General features: G+C 46.4%; 1 protein-coding gene across 4 annotated transcripts in view; it reads right to left on the bottom strand.

The window, feature by feature from the left end:
- The window catches only part of LOC130297721 (urotensin-2 receptor-like), a 645,128-nt gene that overhangs the window by 348,601 nt on the left and 276,623 nt on the right, over positions 1 to 19,904 (bottom strand). For all 4 annotated transcript variants that reach the window (XM_056550501.1, XM_056550499.1, XM_056550500.1 and 1 more), the window contains exons 6-7: positions 18,825 to 18,894; positions 4,465 to 4,597 (exon numbers count right to left, since the gene is read on the bottom strand). The gene's annotated coding sequence lies outside the window, so the exon portion shown is untranslated. The remainder of the gene's footprint in view (positions 1 to 4,464; positions 4,598 to 18,824; positions 18,895 to 19,904) is intronic.

The following is a 19,904-nucleotide window of genomic DNA, read 5'->3' on the forward strand; positions in this document are numbered from 1 at the left end:
ACACAGGAGAAGAGATAAGCCCTCTGGCTACCTCAGAAGTGGATCGCCCCCAGCAATCGCCCTACTGGACCACCAGGGAGCACATAAACATACCTTTAGACGCAGTTGTCAGCTTTGACAGCGGGATCTAAAGGGTTAATAGCCGCCCGCGGCGATCGCCCCATGTCAGCTATTAACGCCAGCCCTCAGCTACAAGAATAAGCTGTGGGCTGGCCTATATGACGCGGGCTAGAGTTGGGTGTCCGTGCCATACCCCGTTAACAGCACGTGTGTATACACGTCCTTGGTCGTTAACCAGTTAAAGTAGATGTGTCATCCAGATCTTTTTTCAGCCATTATGCCCTGGCTGATTTGATATAAAACCAACTGGACTTACCTGGTGTCGCTCTTTTGGTGTCTCGGCCTCGCCACGCCAGTCCTCCGCTGCTGTCTTCTTCCTAGTTGCCCACGGTCAATGCATCAAACTGCAGCCTTGGCGGGCGATAGGCTGAGCGGCAGTGTGATGTATTGAGCCCTGGCCCTGGTCTTTATCTTGGTGTTGAGGCTCAATGCATCACATTGTTGCCAATTTATCACCGGACATTGCGGGACATCGATGCGGCCAGTGATTAGCTGTGACATGTTGACCAGGGGTAACCAGGAATGAAAACTGCAGTGGAGGACAGGAGCGGTGATACCGGGGAACCAAGGAAGTGCCATTTGTTGTTTTAGATGCTGGCAGCCTGGGCATAATGGAAGAAAAGTTTTTTTCGCCACCAATGGTACTTTGTAATGAAATCACTCATTATACCACAAAATCTACAGTGAAACAAAAGTAAAATTATTTGAAGTGGGAAATAAAAAAAAAGCCCTTTTGTAAGTTTTAGGGACTTCCCTTTCGCAAAGCACTTTTTGGTAAAAAAATATAACACTTTATCTTTATTCTATAGGTCCATATGATTACAAAGATACACAATTTATATAAGTTTTGTTAAATTTTACTATGTTTGAAAAAGTTATAACTTTTTGTATGAAAATGAGTATGCCTTAAATTGTCCTCTTATTACCCCTATAACCAGTTGATTTAAAAAAAAAAAAGTTTTCCACGGGAGTACCCCTTTAATAGAATGGTATAGTATAAACAGTAGTGAGAGTCCCAGAATACTTGATGATGTTAAACAGCAAAACTTATTTGCAGAGATGAAAAATAGAGAATGTGCTCTCTAATACTAAACCACCCTCCCCACTGTCCCTGCTTTTTGAGGTGCCCACCTCCTTAACAGGGTGGCCTCAACCACGATGACGTTCCCCTCCTGGTATAAAGTGAGGGAGCAAAACAATAAATGAAGAGGCAGGTCAGAAAAAGATAGCAGTTGTACCAGAAATTGCACTTAATCCCGTCACCCTAGTGGTGCGATATCAGAAACAAAGGTCTATACACTGTTGCATTAGCTGGTCACATGTTCTATTCCTGTGGGACATATGGGTAACAATAAGTTAGAAAATCACCCAACTATGGCCGCCCTGGTACCATGTGGGTGATGTAACGTATTGGCATGGCATCTATTTACTGTATCCTCACTTGTTCCTATTGCCTCAGGTGTCTGTGTATAATCCTCCTACTGATCAGGTAAGCAAAATTCTTCTTATTGGATGGAGTACAGAGAAATTCAGCAGAGACAGTCCCTGGCATAGGGTGATCGCCTACAGGCACTGTCATGTGACCAGATGACATTTACCTTTCATTAACCTATGCTTCACTTTATTAGGAAATGTCACATACAGTGTATTGCATTCTACCGCCACCTGTTATATGTTTGACAAAAAGTTTGTTGTATATGACATTGAGTAGATCTCAAATTCCCTTAGTGGTTTATTTAAGATCTCAATAGTGGCAGAAATTACAATATGGCATCCTGCGTGGTCCTCCAGCCTCTGGTGTATCTTGGGTAGGCTGTAGATTACTGCCCGTCTTCATTGAGATGACAGGGATATGTACGTTGCGGTGTCCTAAAGGCAAGTTCTCAATGTGAGGTTATGAAAAGCCTTTGTGGACTAACCTCTAAACAAACCAAACAGTTCTTGAATTGGGACAAAAATATAGTTCCAATAGTTCACATGTGGGGAGGGTCCACTGTTCTGGCACCATGGGGGCTTTGTAAATGCACATGGCCTTCAATTCCAGACACATTCTCTCTCCAATGGCGCTACTTCTCTTCTAAGCATTGTAGTTTGCCCCCAGAGCACTTTACGTCCACACATGGGTTATTTATATACTCAGAAGAAATGGTGTTAATAATGTTGGGGGGGGGGGGGGGCGGGGGTCTTTTTTCCTATTACCCCTTGTGGAAAGAAAAAATTTGGGATAACACCAGCATTTTAGTGAAAAAAGAAAAAAATGTTTACAATAACATGCTGGAGTAGACACTAACTTTACCTTTTTATAAGGTTAAAAGGAGAAAAAGCCCCACAAAATGTGTTAGGCTATCTCTCCTGAGTACAGAAATACCCAATATGTGGCACTAAACTGTTGCCTTGAAATACGACAGGGCTCAGAAGTGGGAGAGAGCGCCATGCGCATTTGAGGCCTAAATAAGGGATTTGCATAGGGACGGACCCGGATGCAAGAATTACACTTGCCTCCGACACCAAAACTACCCTACGGCAGTGATTCCCAAACAGGGTGCCTCCAGCTGATGCAAAACTCCCAGCATGCCTGAACAGTCATTGGCTGTCCGGCAATACTGGGAGTTGTTTTGCAAAAGCTGGAGGCTTCGTTTTGGAAACAGTGTCGTACAAGCCATTTTTGATTTTTATTTGGGGGGGGGGGGTAACTTTGTAGTTTTAGGATACATTCACATGGGCGGGGGTTTACAGCAAGTTTCCCACTGGAAGTTTGAGCTGCAGTGGAAGATTTGCTGCATCTCAAACTTGCAGCCACAAACTGCAAACCTGCTGTAAACTCCAGCCCTTGTGAATATAGCCTGTTTCCCAACCAGTGTGCCTCCAGTTGTTGCAAAACCAGCATGCCCAGACAGCCAAAGGACATGTTGGGAGTTGTAGTTATGCAACAACTGGAGGAAAACAGTTTGGAGACCACTGTGTAGTAGTGTCAAAACTGTAGCCCTCCAGATGTTGCAAAACTTCAACTGCAAGCATCCCCAGACTGTCCAGGCATGCTGGGAGCTGTAGTTCTGCAACAGCTGAAGGGCCAGATGTTACAGAACTACAACTCCAAGCATGCCTGGACTCTCTGGGCATGCTGGGAGTTGTAGTTTGGCAACTCCTAGAAGGCATCAGTGAAAATCACTTACCACTGATCTTCACTGCTGCCTCCACTGCTGCCTCCTTACTGCCGCCGATCCTGCTGCAATCGCTGGTCCCTCGCCATCCTGAAATGCTCCGGCACCTGCCGCCATCTTTCCCCCACTCTGCCCAGACATCCAGGGGCAAGCAGAGTGGGATTTCAACTTTAATCCCCCCCCGCATTCAACTGCCAATGGTCGGTCAGTCCTAACCGACCAATGGCATGGGATAGGAGGTAGTGGCACCCCTTCCACCTCACTCCTATCCTTCAGGATGGTTGGAGCTGTCTCTGACAGCTCCGATCATTCCTATTTTCCGGCGATCGGTTCACCACAGACCCGATCAGCCTGGAATCGCTGCAAATCGCTGATCTCAGGACCCCCAGGGGTTTGCACGGGTTGTCTGCTGAATGATTTTAGCAGGCATCCCGGTCTGTCAGGGCGTACCAGTGTGCCCTGTGTCCTGAAGGGGTTAAAGGGGTATTCCAGGAAAAAAAAACTTTATTTTTATATCAACTGGCTCCAGAAAGTTTTATATCAACTGGCTCCAGAAAGTTTTATATCAACTGGCTCCAGAAAGTTACTTCTTTTAACCTCTAAAGGACGCAGGGTGTACCTGTACGCCCTGCACCTGGTGTTTAAAACGGGTCACGCTATGACCCTGCATCACACCATGTCGGTCCCGGCTGCTATTCATAGTTGGGACCCTGGGCTAATAGCGCGCGGCACAGATCCTGGCAGCTCAGTCGGGCTGATTGGGACTATCGCGATAAAATAGTGATGTCTCGATCAGCTAGGACGCAAGCGGAGGCCCCCTTACCTTGCTCCGTCGCGTCCGACCGGCTTTGATTGCTCCAAGCCTTAGCTACAGGCTTGAGCAATCAATCACCTATTACATTGATCCATGCATGTTGATCAGTGTGTGCAGTGTTATAGCCCCCTATGGGAGCTATAACACTGCAAAAAAAAAAAGTTTATAAAAGTCATTTACGGTAACCCCTTCCCTAATAAAAGTTTAAATCACCCCCCTTTTCCCATAAAAAAAACTGTGCAAATAAAAATAAACATATGGGGTATCGCCGCGTACGTAAATGTCCGAACTATAAAAATATATCATTAATTAAACCGCATGGTCAATGGCGTACGCGCAAAAAAATAAAGGAATATTTGGTCACTGTACCTTTAAAGGTTGTTTTTGCAGGCTGAATGAAAAGTCTCTGACATCACCAATTGTTCCAAACTCTGTAGCAGAGCAGTATTATCAGTATTGTTCTTGCTTCAGTGGCCATGTGGTATAATACAAGTAACATCATCTAATGCACAAAGTGAATAAAAAGACAAGTATATAAGGTTACTTTCACATGCGGTGTGTCATGCGTTCTGACTAGATCAGGCAGAGAGACATTATTCTCCATTTTGACCCTGGCAGCCATGTTTAAGCATATCTATTCGAAGATTAACCCTAAATACCGAAATAATATATGTTATTTAATCGAATATAAAATGTGCAAAACACAAACATATATTTTATATTTATACTCTGCATATAATTAGCTGTACACAGTATCAGCCATAACATGTTATTCTCATATTTAAAGGGGTATTCCAGGCCAAAACTTTTTTATATATATCAGCTGGCTCCGGAAAGTTAAACAGATTTGTAAATTACTTCCATTAAAAAATCTTAATCCTTCCAATAGTTATTCGCTTCTGAAGTTGAGTTGTTGTTTTCTGGCTAACTGCTCAATGATGATGTCACGTCCCGGGAGCTATGCAGCTTCTATGGGGATATTCTCCCATCATGCACAGCTCCCGGGACGTGACATCATCATTGAGCAGTTAGACAGAAAACTTCAGAAGCTAATAACTATAGGAAGGATTAAGATTTTTTAATAGAAGTAATTTACAAATCTGTTTAACTTTCCGGAGCCAGTTGATATATAAAAAACTTTTTGCCTGGAATACCCCTTTAATAGAGTTTTAGAATTGCACATAGTTATTCTATTGTTCCTCATATTAATGCCTAGTGTTGCATATTCTTAAAGGGGTACTCCGCCCCTGGCATCTTATCCTCTATCCAAAGGGGATAAGATGTTAGATCGCCGCGGTCCCAATGCTGGGGACCCCGGGGATCACTGCTGCGGCACCCCGCCATCATTACTGCACAGAGCGAGTTCGCTCTGTGCATAATGATGGGCGATACAGGGGCCGGAGAAGCGTGACATCATGGCTCTGCCCATCATGACATCACGGCCCGTCCCCTTAATGCAAGTCTATGGCAGGGGGCATGACGACCGCCACGCCCCCTTCCCATAGACTTGTATTGACAGGGGCGGGCCGTGACGTCACGAGGGGCGGAGTTGTGACGTAACAATGCTCCGGCCCCTGTATTGCCCGTCATTACGTGCAGAGCGATCTCGCTCTGCACAGTAATGATAGCGGGGTGCTGCAGCAGCGATCCCCGGGGTCCCCAGCAGTGGGACCTCGGCGATCTGACATCTTATCCCCTATCCTTTGGATAGGGGATAAGATGTCTAGGGGCGGAGTACCCCTTTAAAGGGGTACGCCTGTGGAAAACTTTTTTTTTAAATCAACTGGTGCCAGAAAGTTAAACAGATTTGTAAATCACTTCTATTAAAAAATCTTAATCCTTCCAGTACTTTTTAGGGGCTGTATACTAAAGAGAAATCCAAAAAGAAATGCATTTCCTGTGATGTCCTGACCACAGTGCTCTCTGCTGACCTCTGCTGTCCATTTTAGGAACTGTCCAGAGAAGCATATGTTTGCTATAGAGATTTTCTCCAGTTCCTATAATGGACAGCAGAGGTCAGCAGAGAGCACTGTGGTCATGACATCACAGGAAATGCATTTCTTTTTTGGATTTCTCTTTAGTATACAGCCCCTAAAAAGTACTGGAAGGATTAAGATTTTTTAATAGAAGTGATTTACAAATATGTTTAACTTTCTGGCACCAGTTTATTTAAAAAAAAAAAAAAAAGTTTTCCACGGGAGTACCCCTTTAACCCCTTAAGGACCAGGCCATTTTACACCTTAAGGACCAGACCGTTTTTTGCAATTCTTGGTGAAAAATCCCAAAATTTGATGAAAAAAATGAACATTTTGCATTTTTCTAACTTTTAAGCTCTCTGCTTGTAAGGAAAATGGATATTTAAAATAAAACATTTTTGGGTTCACATATACAATATGTCTACTTTATGTTTACATCATAAAATTTATGAGTTTTTACTTTTGGAAGACACCAGAGGGCTTCAAAGTTCAGCAGCAATTTGGAAATTTTTCACAAAATTTTCAAACTCGCTATTTTTCAGGGACCAGTTCAGGTTTGAAGTGGATTTGAAGGGTCTTCATATTAGAAATACCCCATAAATGACCCCATTATAAAAACTACACCCCTCAAAGTATTCAAAATGACATTCAATAAGTGTATTAACCCTTTAGGTATTTCACAGGAATAGCAGAAAAGTGAAGGAGAAAAATCACAATCTTAATTTTTTACACTCGCATGTTCTTGAAGACCCAATTTTTGCAATTGGTAGAAAGGAGAAAATTTTTACTTGTATTTGAAACCCAATTTCTCTCGAGTAAGCACATACATCATATGTCTATGTTAATTGTTCGGCGGGAGCAGTAGAGGGCTCAGAAGGGAAGGAGCAACAAATGGTTTTTGGGGGGCATGTCACCTTTAGGAAGCACCTATGGTGCCAGGACAGCAAAAAAAAAACACATGGCATACCATTTTGGAAACTAGACCCCTCGGGGAACGTAACAAGGGGTAAAGTGAACCTTAATACCCCACAGGTGATTCACGACTTTTGCATATGTAAAAAAAAAAAAAATGTTTTACCTAAAATGCTTGGTTTCCCAAAAATTTTACATTTTTAAAAAGGATAATAGCAGAAAATACCCCCCAAAATTTGAAGCCCAATTTCTTCCGATTCAGAAAACACCCCATATGGGGGTGAAAAGTACTCTGCTGGCGCACTACAGGCCTCAGAAGAGAAGGAGTCACATTTGGCTTTTTGAAAGCAAATTTTGCTCTGGGGGCATGCCGCATTTAGGAAGCCCCTCTGGTGCCAGGACAGCAAAAAAAAAAAAACACATGGCATACTATTTTGGAAACTAGACCCCTCGGGGAACGTAACAAGGGGTAATGTGAACCTTAATACCCCACAGGTGATTCACAACTTTTGCATATGTAAAAAAAAAATAAAAACATTTTTACCTAAAATGCTTGGTTTCCCAAAAATTTTACATTTTTAAAAAGGGTAATAGCAGAAAATAACCCCCAAAATTTGTAACACAATTTCTCCCGAGTACGGCGATACCTCATATGTGGCCCTAAACTGTTGCCTTGAAACACGACAGGGCTCCAAAGTGAGAGCGCCATGCGCATTTGAGGCCTAAATTAGGGACTTGCATAGGGGTGGACATAGGGGTATTCTACGCCAGTGATTCCCAAACAGGGTGCCTCCAGCTGTTGTAAAAGTCCCAGCATGCTTGGACAGTCAACGGCTGTCCGGCAATACTGGGAGTTGTCGTTTTGCAACAGCTGGAGGCTCCGTTTTGGAAACAGTGGCATACCAGACGTTTTTCATTTTTATTGGGGAGGGGGGCTGTGTAGGGGAATGTGTATATGTAGTGTTTTTTACTTTTTATTTTATTTTGTGTTAGTGTAGTGTTTTTAGGGTACAGTCGCACGGGTGGGGGGTTCACAGTAGTTTCTCGCTGGCAGTTTGAGCTGCAGCAGAAAATTTGCCGCAGCTCAAACTTGCAGCCGGATACTTACTGTAATCCTCCGCCCATGTGAGTGTACCCTGTACATTCACATTGGGGGGGGAACATCCAGCTGTTGCAAAACTACAACTCCCAGCATGTACGGTCTACCAGTGCATGCTGGGAGTTGTAGTTTTGCAACAGCTGGAGGCCCCGATCAGCCAGTAATTCCGGGTCACCGGGTCACTGGAGACCCGATTGACCCGGAATCGCCGCAGATCGCTGGACTGAATTGTCCAGCGATCTGCGGCCATCGCCGACATAGGGGGGCATAATGATCCCCCTGGGCGATATGCCGCGATGCCTGCTGAACGATTTCAGCAGGCATCGGGCACCGGCTCCCCTCCGGCTACCGGCGGGGGACCGGGAATGGACAGGACGTACTCCTACGTCCTCGGTCCTTAAGGACTCGGAAACGGGGGCGTAGGAGTACGTCCATTGTCCTTAAGGGGTTAAGTATAACATAACAGCTGCCTATGTCCCTGTTGGTCAAGAGTTCCATACCCAGGGGCATTCGTCATAAAAGCTATGCTCATAAATATATCCCCACATAAAGGGGGGCACATGGCAGGGCAGAGGACACCAGTAGTTATCATGTAATAATATAATCTTCTAAGAGAAGGGGGACCTGCATGGAAGCTCTATGAGGGATAAAAGGTATCATGGGACAATAAGCCTTTCCCTAGAAGTTACCTAAGAGGCCATGAGGAGCCAGACAGGTCACATATTTTGCCTCTTGGTGACTATAGGTCATATTGGCGTCATGACCTTGTCCCATTAGCAGCACTAAAATGGGCTCCACATATTTGGAGGTCCCTTAGCGGCGCAATAACGGGGGAACGTTAATGGAGGTCCCTTGCCATAATAATTGCGACAGGTGGAAGATCTCACCGTGAATCTGCAGCACAATCTGTATGTGCACTATAATTCAGGGTACTATCGATAACAAAATTCATAATTTCATTCATAATTTCAAATTCTAAATTTGTAGTTTATAAAATTTCTTGTACTGCTTGCTCACTAGTTTACATAGGCGCTAAACAGCCCCTGAAAAAGAGATTACAGGAACACATCTGTCAGGCAATGGGACGGCCCGTTAATAATATGTCCAACGTATCCAAACATTTTCTAGCTGTGCAAAATGGTGATGCTATGCTTAAATTTCCAGCTCTAGAAAGGGTTACTCCTAATAATAGAGGAAGTGATCTTGTCCATTATTTACGAAATACAGAAATCATGTGGATATATTTATTCAATAACATAAATCCCTATGGTTTAAACAACAGAACTGATTTAATTTGACATTATTATCTTTTGCATCTTGGTTTTCTTTTTCTTGCAAATTCCTTGTTTTATTGTTTTTATCCTTTTGTACTTAGGACAATAAAGTTGGGTTTTCCTTGAAAAGTTCCGGATCTGCCCTTTGCTTTTGGGCTGGTTCCGTTTACTATATAAAGGGGCAAAGTGGTTTGATATGTATGCCATGACTGGTCTTAGGACCTGAAATGCATCAGCGGTGTGAGGTTTCTCCTCGCTGCATTCATGCTAATGTTGTTCTAGTTTTCATGTTTTCTTGCCTCCTATATGGACTTTTAACTTTTTCTAATAAAGGACAAATTTTTATTCAAGTGCTGGCTCACCCCTATTTGGGGAATACTACAGTAACTTCAGCCGAATCTGAATATAACAGATCAGCAATCTGATAAATCATACCAAATGAATTCCCCTTAAACTGTGTAGTGGTTAACCGACAAAGTCCAGGATGAGGTCTCCTATGTATTTTTAATGGGCAAAGGAAGCAGTTTGGAAGCAGAACTAGCTAGGCCAGACTGAACTAATTGAAGACCGATCTAATAGATACATATATAGCCCAAGTTACTGTACTAATACTCACCTCTGGTTTAAAGTCATTGATCCATATTTAATGTCCCTAGTAAAGGGGGTCACACAGAAATAGAAAAACTTGACTGTTTCCTTCCATAAACGTCTCCTCACCTCACACCCTTACATTGATTTCTAGAGGTTTCTATTGTCAGGGCCACCATAGCGACCACTAGGGTACACATCCTATGCCTCCCCCTCTTCATAGGTTTGGGGTTTCTTGTGATGTCATGTTTTGTACAGTTCCTTCAATGATCACCATATATCTATATATATGTATGTATATATATGTGTATATATATATATATATATATATATATATATATATATATATATATATATATATATGTACTATTTGCAGAGTTGTGAAGTTTGGGGATTTGACCTTCGTGTTGACCTTTTTCGTGTTGGTCTCTATTTTTATAGATGAATGTGGGAGCTGGAGCCTCAGAGTCATGGTAAAAAATTAATTCTAAGGCTACATTGAGCTACAGCTGCAGTCCAAAGGAATACATTGGGCTGTTTGTGATCTTGTGGACTATGTCAGGCAACAGTTTTATTCACTCAAAAGCTACATAAATTTTCAGTAAGGCTATGTTCACACGTTGGAATTTCCGTGCCAGATTCCACATTAAAATTCAGCACGAAGATTGTGCTGCAGCAGAGTCCTGGGGGAAATTCTGTTTTCAGTGTCTGCAGAACGAATAAACCTGTTCATTCTTTCTGTGGACACCGCACGAAATGCACTGCCGTCTATGAGATGGCACATTCCTGTGCGGTCCAAGCGCTGGCATATCATGTCGGCGCCTGCAGACTCCGGAATGTCCGCATGGAGATTTTCTGTGCGGACATTCTGAGGTGTAAACATAACCTTAAGGGGGTAAATACTTCTTGGGGCTGATTACACCCACAAGGTGACCCCACCGTAAAGAGATTTTTTTTTTAATAGCAAATAAGTAAATCAGCTCCTAATGTTATTGTTACGCCGATCGCTCCGGGTCCCTGCTCCTTCCCGGAGCGCTCGCGGCGTTCTTCTGTCTGCAGCGCCCCGGTCAGACCCGCTGACCGGGAGCGCTGCACTGTTACTGCCGGCGGGGATGCGATCCGCGTAGCGGGACGTGCCCGTCCGCGGGTTGCATCCCAATCATCTCACCTGTCCCGTTCCCCTGCTGTCATGTCCCGGCGCGTTCCGGCTCTCTGAAATTTAAAGGGCCAGTGCACCACTAATTGGTGCCTGGCCCAATCAGTTGTATCACTCCCATTCCTTATAAAAACCCACTGCCCCTTCCTGTTCTTGCCGGATCTTGTTGCCCTAGTGCCCTGAGAAAGCGTTTTGTGTATCCCAAGTCTGTGTATCCAGACCCTTGCCGTTGACCCTGACTAGGAACCATTGCTGCCTGCCCTGACCTTCTCCTATGTCCGACCTTGCTCTTGCCTTGTCCCTGTGTACCGCGACTGTCTCAGCTGTCAGTGGGGTTGAGTCTCAGGTGGAACGACCTGGGGGTTACCTGCCGCTGCAAGTCCATCCCGCTTTGCGGCGGGCTCTGGTGAAAACCAGTAACCCCTTAGATTCCATTCCCCTGGTACGGCCCACGCCATCACCTCACTGACACACAGGATCCACCTCCAGTGTCCTCTCTGCATACCAGTCCGGATCCTGACAGTAGATCCGGCCATGGATCCCGCTGAGGTCCCGCTGCCTAGTGTCGCTGACCTAACCACCGTGGTCGCCCAGCAATCAGAGCAGATCGCGCAACAAGGACAGCAGCTGACTCAACTGACCGCTATGCTGCAACAGCTTCAGCCACAACTACAGCAACCATCTCCTCCGCCAGCTACTGCATCTCCTCCACAGCGAGTGGCTGCTCCCAGTTTCCACCTGTCTCTTCCAGACAAGTTTGATGGGGACTCTAAACTGTGCCGTAGATTCTTGTCCCAGTGTTCCCTACATCTGGAGATGATGTCGTACCAATTCCCTACTGAACGGTCTAAGGTGGCTTTCGTGGTCAGTCTCCTGTATGGAAAGGCCTTGTCATGGGCCACACCGCTTTGGGACCGCAACGATCCCGCCACCGCTACTATCCAGTCCTTCTTCTCTGAAGTACGTAGTGTTTTTGAGGAGCCAGCCCGGGCTTCCTCAGCCGAGACTGCTTTGCTGAACCTTGTCCAAGGGAGTTCTTCTGTGGGTGAATACGCCATCCAGTTCCACACCCTCGCCTCAGAGCTATCCTGGAATAATGAGGCCCTCTGCGCGACCTTCAAGAAAGGCTTATCCAGTAACATCAAAGATGTCCTGGCCGCACGAGAAATTCCTGCTAATCTGTCAGAACTCATCCATTTGGCCACCCGCATCGTCATGCGTTTCTCGGAAAGACACCAGGAACTTCGTCAGGAAAAGGATCTTGTTCGCACCAGGCGGATTTTCTCCCAGGCTCCTCTCTTCCAACGTCCTTTGCAATCTGTTCCTGTGCCTTCCGCTGAGGAGGCTATGCAAGTGGATCGGTCTCGCCTGACCCTACAAGAGAGGACTCGCCGCCAAAACGAGAATTTGTGCCTGTACTGTGCTAGTACCGAACATTTCCTAAAAGACTGTCCTATCCGCCCTCCGCGTCAGGAGAAACGCACGCACCTAGTTCACAAGGGTGAAACAACACTTGGTGTGAATTCTGCCCCTCCACGTCTGACTGTACCTGTGCGGATTTCTCCTTCTGCCAACTGCTCCTTCTCAGCAGTGGCCTTCTTGGACTCAGGTTCTGCAGGAAACTTTATCTTGGCCTCTTTCGTTAATAGGTTCAGTATTCCAGTAACCCGTCTCGTCAAGCCGCTCTTTATCTCTTCAGTAAACAGAGAGAAATTGGACTGCACTGTGCGCTACCGCACTGAACAACTGCCCATGAGCATTGGACTTCACCATGAAAAAATTAAATTTTTCGTTCTGCCTAATTGCACCTCTGCTCTGAAATTCTTCTCGGCTTGCCGTGGCTCCAGCGTCATGCTCCTACCCTCGACTGGACCACCGGGGAGATCAAAAGTTGTGGTCCTTCTTGTCACAAGCGATGTCTCACATCTGCTTCCACTAGTCAAACCCTGAGGCTTCTTCTTTACTGGGCTTTCCCAAGGCTTACCAGGACTATTCAGATGTATTCTGCAAAAAGCAAGCAGAGGTCTTACCTCCACATAGACCTTATGATTGTCCCATTGACCTTCTTCCTGGTACCACTCCGCCCCGTGGCAGGATTTACCCTCTGTCAGCCCCAGAGACTCAAGCCATGACGGAGTATATCCAGGAGAACCTAAAGAGAGGTGTTATTCGGAAATCCTCATCCCCTGCTGGAGCGGGGTTCTTCTTTGTTTCTAAAAAGGATGGATCCTTACGCCCATGTATTGACTACTGCGGTTTAAACAAGATTACCATCAAAAACCGCTATCCCCTGCCTTTGATCTCCGAACTCTTTGACCGTCTACGCTGAGCAAGTATCTTCACCAAACTGGACTTAAGGGGCGCGTATAATCTTATTCGCATCCGTAAAGGTGATGAGTGGAAAACCGCTTTCAATACCAGAGATGGACATTTTGAATATCTAGTTATGCCCTTTGGGCTCTGCAACGCTCCTGCAGTCTTCCAGGACTTTGTTAATGAGATCTTTCGGGACTTATTGATTTTTTCCTCTAACTTAAAGGAACACCGTCGTCATGTCCGTCAAGTGCTCCAAAGACTCAGTGAAAACCACCTGTACGCTAAATTTGAAAAATGTCTCTTTGAATGCAACAGTCTTCCTTTCCTCGGTTACCTAGTCTCTGGCAAAGGGCTTCAAATGGATCCAGATAAAATGTCGGCGGTTTTGGATTGGCCATGCCCTTCTGGACTCCGAGCTATCCAACGCTTCCTGGGATTCTCCAACCATTATCGACAGTTTATTCCCCACTTCTCCCCCATTGTGGCCCCTATTGTAGCTCTGACTAGGAAGAAAGCTAATCCAAAGTCGTGGCCTCCACAAGCGGATGAGGCCTTCAAACGTCTCAAAGCTGCCTTCGCCTCTGCACCAATTTTGTCCAGACCTGATTCGCTGAAACCATTCTTCCTCTAAGTAGATGCTTCCTCAGTCGGAGCCAGAGCCATACTTCTGCAAAAAAAACGCTACCGGACGTAACATTACTTGTGTTTTTTTCTCAAAGACATTCTCTCCGGCAGAAAAGAACTACTCTATTGGAGATCGTGAACTCCTGGCCATCAAGTTAGCACTCGAGGAGTGGAGACATCTTTTGGAGGGTTCCAAACACCCCATTGTCATTTACACTGACCACAAGAATTTGTCTTACCTCCAGTCCACTCAGCGTCTGAATCCTCGCCAGGCTAGATGGTCGTTGTTTTTTACCCGCTTCAACTTCGAGATACACTTCCGTCCCGCTGACAAGAATGTCAGAGCTGACGCCCTTTCTCGTTCCTCTGATACCTCCAAGTCTGAAGCCCCTCTGCAGCATATTATACCACCTGAGTGCCTGGTCTCCTCTGCTCCAGCCTCACTGGGGCAAACCCCCCCTGGAAAGACTTTTGTTCCTCCACGCCTTCACCTCAGGATCCTCAAATGGGGGCATTCTTCTCACCTGGCTGGTCATGCTGGCATTAAAAAGTCCATTCAGCTAATCTCCCATCTGTATTGGTGGCCTACACTGGAGGGTGACGTTACTGATTTTGTTCGGGCTTGTACTGTTTGTGCCCAGGATAAAACTCCTCGCCAGAAGCCTGCTGGACTCTTCCATCCTTTGCCCATCCCTGAGCAACCATGGTCCCAAATTGCCATGGATTTCATTACAGATCTTCCCGTATCCCATGGCAACACCGTCATCTGGGTGGTCGTTGATCGTTTTTCCAAAATCGCTCACTTCATTCCGCTTCCAAGCCTTCCTTCTGCGCCACAGTTGGCGAAGCAATTTTTTCTGCAGATTTTTCGTCTTCACGGGCTTCCCACGCATATCGTCTCGGATAGAGGCGTTCAATTTGTGTCAAAATTTTGCAGAGCTCTCTGTAATCAATTAAAGATCAAATTAAATTTCTCGTCCTCCTATCACCCCCAATCCAATGGACAAGTGTGAAGAGTAAACCAGATTCTTGGTGACTACTTGCGACATTTTGTCTCCTCCCGCCAAGATGATTGGGTCGACCTTCTGCCCTGGGCTGAATTCTCGTACAATTTCAAAAATTCTGAATCCTCCGCCAAATCCCCATACTTTGTGGTGTACGGCCGTCACCCTCTGCCCCCATTCCCACTTCTTCTGGAGTTCCTGCCGTGGATGAAGTAACCCGGGACTTCTCCGCTATCTGGAAGGAGACTCAAAAGTCACTCCTACTGGCCTCGTCTCGAATGAAGAGACATGCAGATAAAAAGAGAAGAACTCCTCCTGTCTTTCTCCCTGGGGATAAAGTGTGGCTCTCTGTAAAATACATACGCTTTCGTGTCCCTAGCTACAAGTTGGGTCCTCGCTACCTCAGTCCTTTTAAAATCAAGAATCAAATTAATTCTGTCTCTTGCAAACTTTATCTTCCTTCTTCTCTTCGCATTCCTAACTCTTTCCATGTGTCTCTTCTCAAACCTCTTGTGCTTAACCGCTTTTCTCCCAAGGTTACTGTTCCTTCTCCTGTTTCTGGCTCCTCTGATGTCTTCGCTGTCAAAGAGATCCTTGCCTCCAAGATCGTCCAAGGTAAAATATTTTTTTTAATTGATTGGGAGAATTGTGGCCCTGAAGAGAGGTCCTGGGAACCTGATGCCAACATTTTTGACAAGGAGCTTGTCCGCAGATTCCTGGGCTCCAAAAAGAGGGGGAGACCTAAGGGGGGTACTGTTACGCTGAGCGCTCCGGGTCCCTGCTCCTCCCCGGAGCGCTCGCAGCGTTCTTCTGTCTGCAGCGCCCCGGTCAGAACCGCTGACCGGGAGCGCTGCACTGTTACTGCCGCCGGCTCTCTGAAATTTAAAGGGCCAGTGCACCACTAATTGGTGCCTGGCCCAATCAGTTGTATCACTCCCATTCCTTATAAAAACCCACTGCCCCTTCCTGTCCTTGCCGGATCTTGTTGCCCTAGTGCCCTGAGAAAGCGTTTTGTGTATCCCAAGCCTGTGTATCCAGACCCTTGCCGTTGCCCCTGACTACGAACCATTGCTGCCTGCCCTGACCTTCTGCTACGTCCGACCTTGCTCTTGCCTTGTCCTTGTGTACCGCGCCTGTCTCAGCTGTCAGTGGGGTTGAGTCGCTATCGGGTGGAACGACCTGGGGGTAACCTGCCGTTGCAAGTCCATCCCGCTTTGCGGAGGGCTCTGGTGAAGACCAGTAACCCCTTAGATTCCGTTCCCCTGGTACGGCCCACGCCATCACCTCACTGACACAGAGGATCCACCTCCAGTGTCCTCTCTGCATACCAGTCCGGATCCTGACAGTTATTTTTCTCTTTCAGGCTCCACAATAGATTCCTGACCAGGACCGGCCGAGTCCTCACAGTGAATTTCCCCCCTGATGATTTTGTTTCCTCTACTTTCCCGATTCTTCATAATCTCTCTCCATGACTTCTGTTGCTTCCATGTCTCACATAAAGTACAATAGATCTGCACATTGTGTCCTGTGTTCACTTGGTATAAAGCTGGGACCCAAATGCTTATGTTGTACAGGATAAGAACAAGATGACATCTTTTGTCCAGAAACAGCACCACAGTTTTCTACAAGCTACGTGTAGTATTACAGCTAAATTTTGAAATGAAAAATGCTTCACTATAAGGATGGTATTGGGAAGGTGATGGGCAGGGCCCGGTTTCCTCCAGACATGATGTTGCCCCCACCATGATCACTGTAGGGATGGTATTGGGCAGGTGATGGGCAGTGCCTGGTTTCCTCCAGACATGATGCTGCCCCCACCATGATCACTGTAGGGATGGTATTGGGCAGGTGATGGGCAGTACCTGGTTTCCTCCAGACATGATGCTGCCCCCACCATGATCACTGTAGGGATGGTATTGGGCAGGTGATGGGCAGTACCTCGTTTCCTCCAGACATTATGCTGCCCCCACCATGATCACTGTAGAGATGGTATTGGGCAGGTGATCGGTGTTAGGATTCGGCAGGCTGGATGTGGATCCTCTGTGTCAGCGAGGGATTGGTGTGGACCGTACCGGTGGACCGGTTCTAGGTTGCTACTGGTATTCACCAGAGCCCGCCGCAAAGCGGGATGGTCTTGCTGCGGCGGTAGCAACCAGGTCGTATCCACCAGCATCGGCTCAACCTCGCTGACTGCTGAGAAGGTGTGGGACAGAAGGACTAGACAGAGGCGAGGTCAGACGTAGCAGAAGGTCAGGGCAGGCGGCAAGGTTCGTAGTCAATGGAGATAGCAGAAGGTCTGGAAACACTGGTATGGCAAACACAGGAAACGCTTTCTCTAGGCACAAGGGCAACAAGATCCGGCAATGCTGGGAAGGGGCAGTGAGGTTATATGAGCAGGGAGCAGGTGGAAGCTAATTACAGTGATTGGGCCAGGCACCAATCAGTGGTGCACTGGCCCTTTAAATCTTAGAGAGCTGGTGCGCGCGCCCTAGAGAGCGGAGCCGCGCGCGCCAGGATGTGACAGCCGGGGACCGAGACAGGTGAGTAGCTTGGGATGCGATTCGCGAGCGGGCGCATGCCGCTATGCAAATCGCATCCCCACCGGCAGTGTCAGTGCAGCGCTCCCGGTCAGCGGGTCTGACCGGGGCACTGCAGAGAGGAACACGCCGCAAGCGCTCCGGGGAGGAGCAGGGACCCGGAGCGCTCGGCGTAACAATGGGCAGTGCCTGGTTTCCTCCAGACATGATGCTGCCCCACCATGATCACTGTAGGGATGGTATTGGGCAGGTGATGGGCAGTGCCTGATTTCCTCCAGACATGATGCTGCCCCCACCATGATCACTGTAGGGATGGTATTGGGCAGGTGATGGGCAGTGCCTGGTTTCCCCCAGACATGATGCTGCCCCCACCATGATCACTATAGGGATGGTATGGGGCAGGTGATGAGCAGTGCCTGGTTTCCCCCAGACATGATGCTGCCCCCACCATGATCACTGTAAGGATGGTATTGGGCAGATGATGGGCAGTACCTGGTTTCCCCCAGACATGATGCTGCCCCCACCATGATCACTGTAGGGATGGTATTGGGCAGGTGATGAGCAGTGCCTGGTTTCCTCCAGACATGATGCTGCCCCCACCATGATTACTGTAGGGATGGTATTGGGCAGGTGATGGGCAGTACCTGGTTTCCTCCAGACATGATGCTGCCCCCACCATGATCACTATAGGGATGGTATTGGGCAGGTGATGAGCAGTGCCTAATTTTCTCTAGACATCATGATGTTCCCAAGTTAAATGTTGGTTTCATCAGACCAAAGAATCTTGTTTCACTCAGCCTGAGAGTCCTTTGGGTGTTTTTTTGGTTGACCTTATGGATGTTTCCCCCATGTACACACAGGCTCTTTGGCCAAATATTTCCCTTCTTACTGCCGGAGGTGTGTTCTGAGCATCCTGGTTGAGAACAAACCAATAATATCCCTAGCCCGATCCTGACAATAACATTCCCTGGCCGTCTTACTCTCTACTGTATTTTACTGCAAATGACAGTAAGAATATGTTCTTTTAACCCATATTTACTGCAAATGAGCAAATGACAGTAAGAACATGTCCTTCTTAACGCAATTTAGAAAAATTGGATGAAATGCAGGAAAAATGTTATGTGTGAAAACCTTATAAAGACCTCAATTCGTCATAAAACATTTCAATTGTCAATTCATTTTTGCCTCACGGCAATTAAGACTGTACATAATGTTAACTGACCACCAAGTCTAATCAGTTTACCTGGGAAACCTCCAGCACTAGCAGCCTGATGAGATCACCAGGTTCAGTGATAAAACTCCACACCCTCTCTCTGCAAAGCCAAATGGATTAATGAGAAATGTCAGCAGTATTAAGAAATAGTTTTAGTGATGGAATTGAAATCAGTGTGGCTGCAAACCAATGCCAGACACATCATCTACAACAGGTAAGCACAGACACTAGAACCTGATACATTTCGGACATTCTCAGACTATGATTAAGAGTATGTTTAGCTAAAAGTTTGTCAGTCTTTCTTATCAATCATACAATAAAAGATATAGATTTTAAAGAATGCCCATTGAGGATCTTGCTGTTTGTGTACAAGAACCTTAACATTATTGTGGTGACAGAGGGGTGCAAAGAATTCTCATCACTTCGTGATGCCAGAGCACCGTTAGCCAATACACGGTCGAAGGTAGAGACAGCTTCTCCTGGGCCAGACATGGGGGGGGGGGGGGGGTATAGAAACACACCAACATTGGGTTACGGATAACTGTCTTTTACTGAGCAGGTGCAAATGGTATAACACACAGTACGGAGCAGAGTAGAAGGGATACAGTGTCACCCTTGGGAGCCCTGTTGCCTTGCTGGGACTTAAGGAGCTTTTCACCCACTTGATTGATATCGACTTTAGACTGAAAGATATCCCGCGCTGACTAGGGTTCTGACAAGGTACAATCACTATCACGGCCAGGGCTTGACTCACCGCTGTACGGGTGAACACTTGCAGAATGGCGGTGCTGACTTGAGAAGATATTTTCTTAGGCTTCCCCCTGGATTCTCCACACTTGAGTTCCACCTCCTTTCCACACTGTAGTCAGCATTAACTACAAACTCCAACTGAACTTACACTGGGGCAACTCCTCCCCTACACTATATACTCATCAATTTAGGGGTTCTCATTAGGCAGACAGGGTCACCTGGCTAACACTGCATCTTTCCATCTTACAGGCACAGTACATAAATAACATAATACACAGTGGATATAATGAATACAATACAATATTTCATGAACATGATACATAGTGAACATTTTCATGGGCTAGCAAAAAAAATTAAAAT

This window comes from Hyla sarda, chromosome 13, assembly GCF_029499605.1.
Source record: "Hyla sarda isolate aHylSar1 chromosome 13, aHylSar1.hap1, whole genome shotgun sequence".
In the NCBI taxonomy this organism is placed as follows: Eukaryota; Metazoa; Chordata; class Amphibia; order Anura; family Hylidae; genus Hyla; species Hyla sarda.